The sequence below is a fragment of the Saccopteryx bilineata genome, chromosome 6, assembly GCF_036850765.1.
Source record: "Saccopteryx bilineata isolate mSacBil1 chromosome 6, mSacBil1_pri_phased_curated, whole genome shotgun sequence".
NCBI classification, from domain to species: domain Eukaryota; kingdom Metazoa; phylum Chordata; class Mammalia; order Chiroptera; family Emballonuridae; genus Saccopteryx; species Saccopteryx bilineata.
Window position 1 is genome coordinate 5,513,688 of NC_089495.1, and position 9,576 is coordinate 5,523,263.

Consider the following 9,576-nt stretch of genomic DNA (forward strand, 5'->3'; position numbering starts at 1 on the left):
GGAAAGGTCTTATCCCCGGGTCTGGGCCTCCAGAGGTGAGCAGGGTCCTGCATCAGACACAGAAGAACGTTGTTCCTGTGCTCACTGACTGAGAGCTCTAGTCCTTGTCCTCTTTGAACACTAGAAGGTAAATACCCAAGCAGATGGCTCAGAACACACACCAAGGCCTCATCATTAATATTAACATGAAACAAAGTGGGCACTGAGCCCAGGGATGCATGCTGCCACAAAGGGGTGGGGACTGACCCTGGCAGGTTGGCTCAGCAGTAGAGCGTCGGTCTTGTGTGCGGGAGACCCGGGTTCGATTCCCGGCCAGGGCACATGGGAGAAGCACCCATTTGCTTCTCCATCCCCTCCCTTCCTTCCTCTTTGTCTCTCTCTCCCCCTCCCGCAGCCAAGGCTCCATTGGAGCAGAGATGGCCTGGGCGCTGGGGATGGCTCCTTGGCTGCTGCCCCAGGCGCTAGAGTGGCTCTGGTCGTGGCAGAGCGACGCCCCGGAGGGGCAGGGCATCACCCCCTGGTGGGCAGAGCGTTGCCCCTGGTGGGCGTGCCAGGTGGATCCCGGTCGGGCGCATGCGGGAGTTTGTCTGTCTCTCCCCATTTCCAGCTTCAGAAAGAATACAAAAAAGGGGGGGGCGGGGACTGGAGAATCAAAGAGGCTGGGAGGCCCAGCGGCCCTGGCCCCAGGCCAGCCAGAGGCTCCATAGCCCAGTCGCTGAACCCCGCCCACCCCAGTATAAGTGCAGGCTGGCTCTGCCCTCCCCTCCACTCACTCTGCCCTTCCACCTGACCTGCACCTCCAGGGGACTGTCAGCCATGAGGACCCTCGCCCTCCTCACTGTCTTGCTCCTCCTGGCCTTTCAGGCCTGGGCTCAACCCCTGCGGGAGACAGCTGACCAGGTGTCCGCCCATGACCAACCTGAGGACGAGTACCCGGACATAGTAACACCCCTATTAGGTGAGGAACACGTCGCCCGAGAAGCTTCAGGTGACACCTGCCCATGTGCTACAAGGTCTGACCCCATCAGAGGGCCTGTTAGAGTGGCGTGGTGTCCAGGTTCACAGTCGGGGGTGAGATGAGGGGGGAGAGAAGCAGGCACCACGAGGGGAGAGGAGGATGGGGGCGGGGCAGAGAATGAGCACGGACGTGATGGACTCGGGTCAGAGACGGGCATGGATGTGCATTTCCAACAGAATGACAGCCAGTCTATGTCATTTACAGAGACACGTGACCTTTCCCTCTGACCTGGCAGGTGTGGTCTCCCATATTAGACATGTCTCCACTGAGTAGATGTCCCTGATATTGTCTGTGCTGTGTTCCTGTGTCCATCCCTCTGTACCTGACCCTCCTCTTTCCTCCACAGCCCTTTCAAAGTATCTTACTAGGCTGCTGAAGAAAGAACTTATACTATAGAAATAAGTGTCACCCTGGATTCTGTAGGAGAGGTGTCGTCCATACAACTGTTGCTGTCACTGTGTTCTGTGTACCGAGACCCAAATCACCGTGACATTGCACTGAAGAAACAAGAGTACATTTCGTTTGTTCACCTGTCTGTTCCCTCCTTTCTCTCTTCAGAATAAACTTCAACCATTAAAATTATTGTTTCTATTTCTATCTTTATTTTTTTTCTTGTGATCCATTTTTCTTATGTGTGTGGTTCACCCCTTTGGAGATTTCTGTCCTGAATGATCTACATTAAGTTATCCAGCATTTCCATCCCATAATGAACAATTTGAGCATTTACACGGCAATAACAAAAACAGCAAAAGTAAAATATATTTAGAACAAGCTTAACAGACAAAATTTAATCCATTCATAATAAAACTCAAAGGAGAAAGGAGTCTGGAGTGAACCAAAGAGTGCTGTTGACACAGGAAATGTGGTTCCAATGGACTGTGTTACATGTTCTTTAATTTTAAGATGGGAGAGGGCATTGATATGTATATTTTCTCAGGATAAGCAGGTGTTTCAATCCCATGTGCATATTCCTAGCTGTATCAACAAGATCAAGTGACCTAATGCTTCAGGGTGCCAGCAACAGAGAAAAGTAAGAACGACACCAAAAAATTGTATACTAGCCAGAATCTGTGGTCTCAAACAAGAAAAATGAGCCATTCAGTAGAGTGGGTCATGCCCAATGATCAGTGAAATAAATAGTTCCACTTGGATGCAGTGGTGACATTAGCCCAATGACCAGTGCAAAAGTTGATCTTAATTCTCTCCTGCCTTGACCAGTACTCTCAGTTTCTATGAGACTGTCAGCTTCCAACTCCAGGACTCAAAATCAGGGTGCCACCAACAGAGAAAAGTAAGAACTACACCCAAACCGGAGCAGACTGACCAGCATCGGTGGTCTCAAATAATGACCTGAGAAAGGGGGTCCCAGAGCCACTGGTAAAGCTCAGATGCCCAGTGACCGTGACCTCAATGGTCCTCGTTTGGACCACAAAGTGTAAATGTGTCAATGTCAAAGGAAACATTTGGTCTTGAAGTTCCCTATATCTGCTTAAAGAGATACAATGTCCTAGTTACACAAATCACATACTGATTCTAAAATAATCTAATATAGTCTAACAAGAAACAGTATGTTTTTAGCACTGACACGGACAGGCATTTGGTCCTGAGTTGAGAGGGAGGCTGTGGGGAAGACAGGGAGACAGAGAAGCCGTATTTCCAGATGACAAGCACCTCTCTGTCCCCGTATTCCTGTTCCAGGTCTGTACACACGTCCTAAAGCCAGAACTTGGATTCCACCCTGAGGCTGTGTTGTGCTCATAGAACCTTCTATGTGCTCGTTGCCTCTTCACTGCTCTGCTCCTCCTGGCCTTCCAGGCCTGGGCTCAACCCCTGCAGGAGACAGCTGACCAGGTGCCCGCCCATGACCAGCCTGAGGCCAAGGACCACGACGTGGTAATGCCATATCAGGTGAGGAACGCATCACTCGAGAAGCTTCAGGTGACACCTGCCCACGTGCTACAGGGTCTGACCCCATCAGAGGTCCTGTCAGAGGGGCATGGTGTACGGGATCATAGTCAGGTGTGGGATGAGGAGGGAGAGAAGCAGGCACCACGAGGGGAGAGGAGGCCACTTTTAATTCAGATCACCTTTCCCTGCAAATGTTCAAATGAGAAACACTTTATTTTGAACCTTTACCATCAGTCACCATGAGCCCCTCTCAGCTCCCACCGCCAGGACAGGAGAGCACTGTCCATGGGAGACCCAGCTTTACAGACCATGGTGGGAAAGAAGCAAAACTCAAAATTTACCAAAACTTTGAAAAGCCACAAAGAAACACAAAGTATTCGTAGGAAAGAGAAAGAGCCAGAAGGGAAATGACTCTCTCTGGAATGATCTGCGGTACTTGGGACAAAGAGGACATTTCCTAAATTAAAAAATGAATCAGAACAACTTACTGAAATAAATGGGCAACTATTTCATTTTTTCGTAATGAATGCCAAACAGAAAGACCTTAAGAGAAAATAAACCCAGGCACTTTCTAGACATGGGAACCTGTTGTCCCTGCTGACTCGTGACAGAAACAAAGCCGGGACCCCATTGGGGTGGGAGTCCTTACGGATCACATTGGAAAAGACCCCAAACCTCACAGTTCAGGTGCAGACTGCTCTCAGCCACACCAGGGCCTCGAGATCCAAGACACTCCTGAAATGTTTGGTAAGCATGTGTGTCACTTTTACAAGCATAGGTTTAACTTGCCCAGCTCTCTTCCAAAGCAGACTTAGCGTTTTCCATTCCTAGCAGCAGTGTATGGGAGTTTGATCTGTTTGAAGAAGAAAGTCACTCAGCAGAAAGGTGACTAAGAAACTATATCCTGACTATTTCAAACTGGGGCTACTCTGTTACCGCTGAAGACACCTTTCCCAGTCGTCCAGTCAGCAGTTCTTGGCTTTGCCATGCAAACCTCGTCTGTGCTAGAAATGATTCTGTGGGTTCTAAGGAAGTGACTGTCAAGGACTCGGGCTATTTGGGAAGACGCCTCTGGAGAGAAGAAGTCATCCCCGTATCTGTGAGTCTTGGCTCTCTGTGAAACAGTGGGCTGGGTTCTGTAATCCCCGAATTCTGGTTCTGTGTGTTGATGTCTGACTGGCAGCTGAAATCTTCCTGCTTCTCGTGGCCCCTGACTAACTGGTTTCCCGGGCTGTTTACTAATCAACCACAAGCCACAGCTGGGTACACAGAAGCCCTCTGGGATGTGAAAACGAGAACTAATTCTCAGTGACTTTTCAACAAATAATACACACACACACACACACACATACACACACACTCACACACAGGACCTCTTAAAGCTCTTCTCCTCAGTCCATCGGTTTATGGACATGGGCAGACAGGTTCCAGGTGGCTCAGAGAACAGCAGTTTCAGTCGTGCAGGTGCAGACACTGAGGCCCAGGAGAGGAGACACCTGGCTGGGTGTCAGGCAGCTACTGAGTGATGTGAGCAGACTCAGGACTGAAATGTACCCCCCTCCCCCAGTTGAGTGACCTGTCACTCAGGCACGCCCTGGGAAAGACATGATGGTGGACCCATGTGAGTGGTGACTCTTTTATTCTGCACATATCAGCTGTGGCACATCTCCCTCACTGTGGGGGACCCTCAGCTGCGTCTAGAGTCGGCAGCAGTGTCTGTACCGACTCCTGCAGTCCATGGGAGGATGGAGCACTCGTGGGTTCTCTGGTGCCTGCATAGTTTTGGCAATTTATAAAAACATTTTGTATGAAATCTAGAAAATCATTTCTATCAATTTGGTAAATAGAAATGTCAGTAAAGATGAGCAATTGTTCTTCAGCTGCTTTCTATGGAACTAGTACATCTTCAGTGTTCCAGTAATCTGTGCAGTTAGGCAGATGAACATTAAAAAAGAATAAGAAATGTAAATTTGAGATTTCCACATTGGGCAGCTGCCCCGGCGCCCACCTTAGAGAAAACCCTAATTACAAAGTGTCATCTTAATTGCTGGTTTATCAACTTAACAAAAAATTAGGTATTTTTTCCTAATACTATTATTTAAGGAAAATAATATTTGCCAATCTTAGAATCTTTTGGTGAAGGCATAGTGTCCAAGTGTTCAGTCTGAGCCCAAGTAAATACTAAGCAAAGTAGGGAAATTAAGAAATAGGGAAAGAGGAACTTTCCCAGGTGAACATTTAGAAATGATTTTACTAAAGTAAAGCCACCAACACAGAAATACAAGTACCTCTAGTTTTTACTGACACCTATTTGGGATAGGTAGAAGATTTCACTACTAGAAATGAGACCACAGTAACAGTTGTTAAGAAATTACTATATGAAATGATTCCCAGATTTAGCTTGCCCATTAATATTAGGTCTATTAATGGGTCTGCATTTGTATCTAAGATCTCACAGCTAGTAGGAAAGGCACTCAATATTAATTATGAATTACATTGTGCTCACAGGCTTCACAGTTCAAGAAAATTAAATTGAACTCTGAAAGAAGTCCTGACCAAATTTAGTCAGAAGTCCTGACTAAAAACTGGTGAACACTGGACTAGCTTAACCCCCTACTTCTGCTAAGAGCTAAATGCACCCAAAATTAACCCCATATATAACTGTATTAGTTAGAGCAACACCCCTTCTCCCTACGTTCCCTTACAGACCCCCTCGGAGACTGTGCAAACGGATGCCACCAATCCCTGCAAGTGGACCCTGAGAAGGACGACATGCCCTGCTCCAGGCACAAACTGGAAACTAGCTAGTCTACATAAGACAGAAGTTTAAGGAACGTTGCCGTGGGACTCCTTATCACTGAACTTTGGGAAGGGAGGGAAACTAAAATCAGGGAAAGGCCAGAGCAGGTCATCTTATGATCTGATACGTGTGCTGCTGTAGGTCATACAGAAGAAACATATATGTAATCCATTCGCTAGAAGGGAAGCTGTGAGGTAAACAAAAAATATATGTGGGTGCTTATAGCTACCCCTATAAATATTACTACTTAGAGGCAGGACACCTCCAAGAAGTATATTTAAAAAATTACTTGTTGCCAGCTTGGTTGTCACTAAAGATTAAAGTTTTGAAATGAAGAGTTCTGATTAATTAGAAAGGGATTGTATAGTTTTAATAATGAAAGACATAAGGTATAGAGATACTTTAGAAAGAAAAAGAAAGTAAGTTGTTATGAAAGCTAGTTATTTCTAAATAGATAAGAAAGTTCATAAAAGTTACGGTAATATAAATTGCAGAAGGTTTGTACATGTTGTAGGCAGTTTGAGAAAAGGTAAATTCTATCAAATTAGTGACACTCAGAAGTCACTATACCATTATACTATAGGGTAATAAAAAGCTAAATCAAGGATTTGACTAAAACTTAAATAAAACAGGTGGGGAATGTAACAAGGTGCCAAGAAACTGTAAAACTGTTAGCATGAGCAAAGCCATTTTATATGCTTTCTATAATCACCATTTTAAATTTTTTGTATGTTTGTAAGTACAAACTTGCAAACTGAGTAAATCACAAGTCATACTGTCAGAAAACATATTTTAACATGTCAGACACTGTGCAGCAGAGACTTCCTGATAAGCTACATGCTAGTTCTGCTTCTGTAAACTGACGCTTGTGGTTTTTGTCTTTATAAACCCTACACCCTAAGTGTTCAGGGCTGCGTGATTTAGGTCTGTCTACCCCTGCAGCAGCCGGTTTAAAATAAAAATCCTTTAAATTGTTCTGTTATTTTTGTGTCTTTCTGGAACTCGCTGGTTACTTTTCAACTCTCTTTCTTTCTTTTTTTCTTTCTTTCTTTCTTTCTTTCTTTCTTTCTTTCTTTCTTTCTTTCTTTATTTTTCTTTTCTTTCTCTCTTTCTCTCTCTCTTTCTTTCCTCCCTCTCTCCCTCCCACCCTCCTTCCCTCCCTCCCTCCCCTTCTTCCTTCCTTCCTTCCTTCCTTGGCTGGGAGAAGAAAGAGAAACCTTGCCTGCTCTTGTATGTGCCCGTACTGGGGAATGAACTGACCACCTCTGTGTCCACGCTGGTACTACAACCACCTGAGCTGTCGGGCAGGGCTTAATTTTTTTAATTTTTATAGATAGAAGAAGGGAGGAGAGGGGCTGGGAAAGGGAGCCCAATGCTGCCCATGCACAGGGCAGATGTAAAAGGCCCTGTGCCTCCCCATTGTTATTATCTTTTCTTTTTGCCAGTGGCCCTGTGACTCCCCAAAGTCTTCATTCCTTCTACTGGCTCAAGATCAGGGCAGCATGTCCCAGGCTTTTTTGTTGCTCAGAATGACCAATAGACAAGAGTTCTGACCTATAAAATGTAACTCCTGAGAGTTTAAGTAATATAATGGATTTTATTAATTAATAAATTTATTTATTTATTTATCTATTTATTTTTAGTGAGAGAGAGAGAGCGAGAGAAGAGAGAAATGGGAAGCATTATCTTGTTGCAGCGCTTCTGTTGTTCATTGATTTCTTTCATATGTGTGTTGACCAGGGGGCTCAATCCAGCCAGTAAACCTTTGCTCAGGCCAAAATCTTGGGATCACGTCTATGAGTCCAGCTAAGCTGTTGACCCCATGCTGAAGCTGATGAGTCAGCACTCAAACCGGTGACCTTGGATTTTCAAACATGGGACCTCAGTTTTCCAGGTCAACACTATGTCCACTGTGCCACCATGGCTCAGACAGAATTTTATTATTTTCATACAATAAAATACAATGTCTTTACTGAGTGCAGTTTTACAGTGCTGTTGTTTAATATTTTACTCTGTATCTGTACTTGAAGTATAATAGGTCCTGGACTTCTTCAGCTCTGTTCTGACCAGAAGGAGGGCAGTTACCGGATAAGGATGGTGGAACAGGAAAATGTGAGATGTCCGTCCTGAGGCCAAGTTGTGACATGACACCCACATCCTGTCCTGCCCTCATGCAGATTGCTGTGACTCTGGAAAAACACACTCCTTACTTTCTGCCGGCCCTGGTGGCTGGGATCCCGGGGCCCTGGTGTGGCTGAGAGCAGTCTGCACCTGGACTGTGAGGTTTGGGATCTTTTCCAATGTGATCCATAAGAACTCTCACCCCAATGTGGTCTGGACTTTGTTTCTGATACTTTCTGTTTGGCATGGCTTTTTAAAAATGGAATAATTGGCCCATTTATTTCAGTAGATTCTAAGAATCCATTTTTAAATTCAGGAAATGTCCTCTTCGTCCCAAGTACCCCAGATCATCTCAGAGTGTTATTTCCCATCTGCCTCCTTCTCTTTCTCTTCAGATAATTTGCTTTTCTTTTTTTTTTTTTTTTCAGAGACAGATAAAGAGTCAGAGAGAGAGAGAGAGAGAGAGAGACAGACAGTCAGACAGGAATGGAGAGGGATGAGAAGCATCAATCATCAGTTTTCTGTTGCGACACCTTAGTTGTTCATTGATTGCTTTCTCATATGGGCCTTGACCGTGGGGCTACAGCAGACCGAGTAACCCCTTGCTCCAGCCACTGACTTTGGGTCCAAGCTGGTGAGCTTTGCTCAAACCAGATGAGCCCACGCTCAAGCTGGTGACCTCGGGGTCTTGATCCTTCTACAATCCAGTCCAATGCTCTACCCACTGCACAACCGGCTGGTCTGGCTAATTTGCATTTTTATGTGGTTTTTAAAAACTTTGGTAAATTCTGAGTGTTCTCCCTTTTTCATTATAGTCTGTAACGCCTGGTATCCCTCATGTCAGTGCTCTCCTGTCCTGGCGGTTGGAGCTGGGAGGGGGGCATGGTGAGTGATGGTAATGGTTGAAAGTAAAGTGTTCCGGTTTGACTGTTTGCAGGTAAAGGTCATCTGAAGTAGAAGTGACCACAGAACAAAGAGCACATAGAAGCTTCTATGACTACAACACAGCCTCAGGGTGGAATCCAAGGTCATGGCTTTAGGATGTGTGTGGTGACCTGGAAGCAGGGACATGGGGACAGAGAGGTGCTTGTCATCTGGAAATAAGGTTTCTCTGTCTTGGTGGCTTCCCTGCAGCCTCCCTCTCAGCTCAGGACCCAGCTCCTGTCCATGGGATTGCTAAACACATATCTTTTCTTGACAGGTTATATTAGATAATATTAGAATATGTACATGCTTATTGTAACTAATAGACTGAATCTCTTTGAAGAGAGAGCGTTCAGACCAACTGTTTCCTTTGACATTGACCTATTTACGATTTGTAGTCCAAACAAGGACCATTGAGTTCACGGTCACTGGGCACGCTGAGCTTTACCAATGGCTCTGGGACTCCTCTTTCTCAGTTCATTATTTGAGACCACCGTTGCTGGTCAGTATACAGTGGTACCTTGATACACGAGTTTAATTCATTTCATGACCGAGCTCATGACTCAATTTGCTCTTGTGTCAAATTTAATTTCCCCATTTAAATTAATGAAAATGCAATTAATCCATTCTGGCCTGCAAAAACATGAATATTGTTTTACATGCTTTTAAATAAGAAAGTGCACTTCATAAATAACAAATATACATATATACCTATACATATATATATACATATACATATATATACATAATAAGAGAGAATGTAAAGAAATAAACTGGTTTATGAAATGTTAATTATCTTTCAATT

The 9,576-nt window shown here is 44.9% G+C and overlaps 1 non-coding gene across 1 annotated transcript; it reads left to right on the top strand.

The window, feature by feature from the left end:
• The first annotated feature begins 244 nt into the window (after positions 1 to 244).
• Positions 245 to 320, top strand: TRNAT-UGU (transfer RNA threonine (anticodon UGU)). The gene has a single exon. It is a non-coding gene; the product is annotated as a tRNA-Thr (tRNA).
• The last annotated feature ends 9,256 nt before the right edge of the window (positions 321 to 9,576 follow it).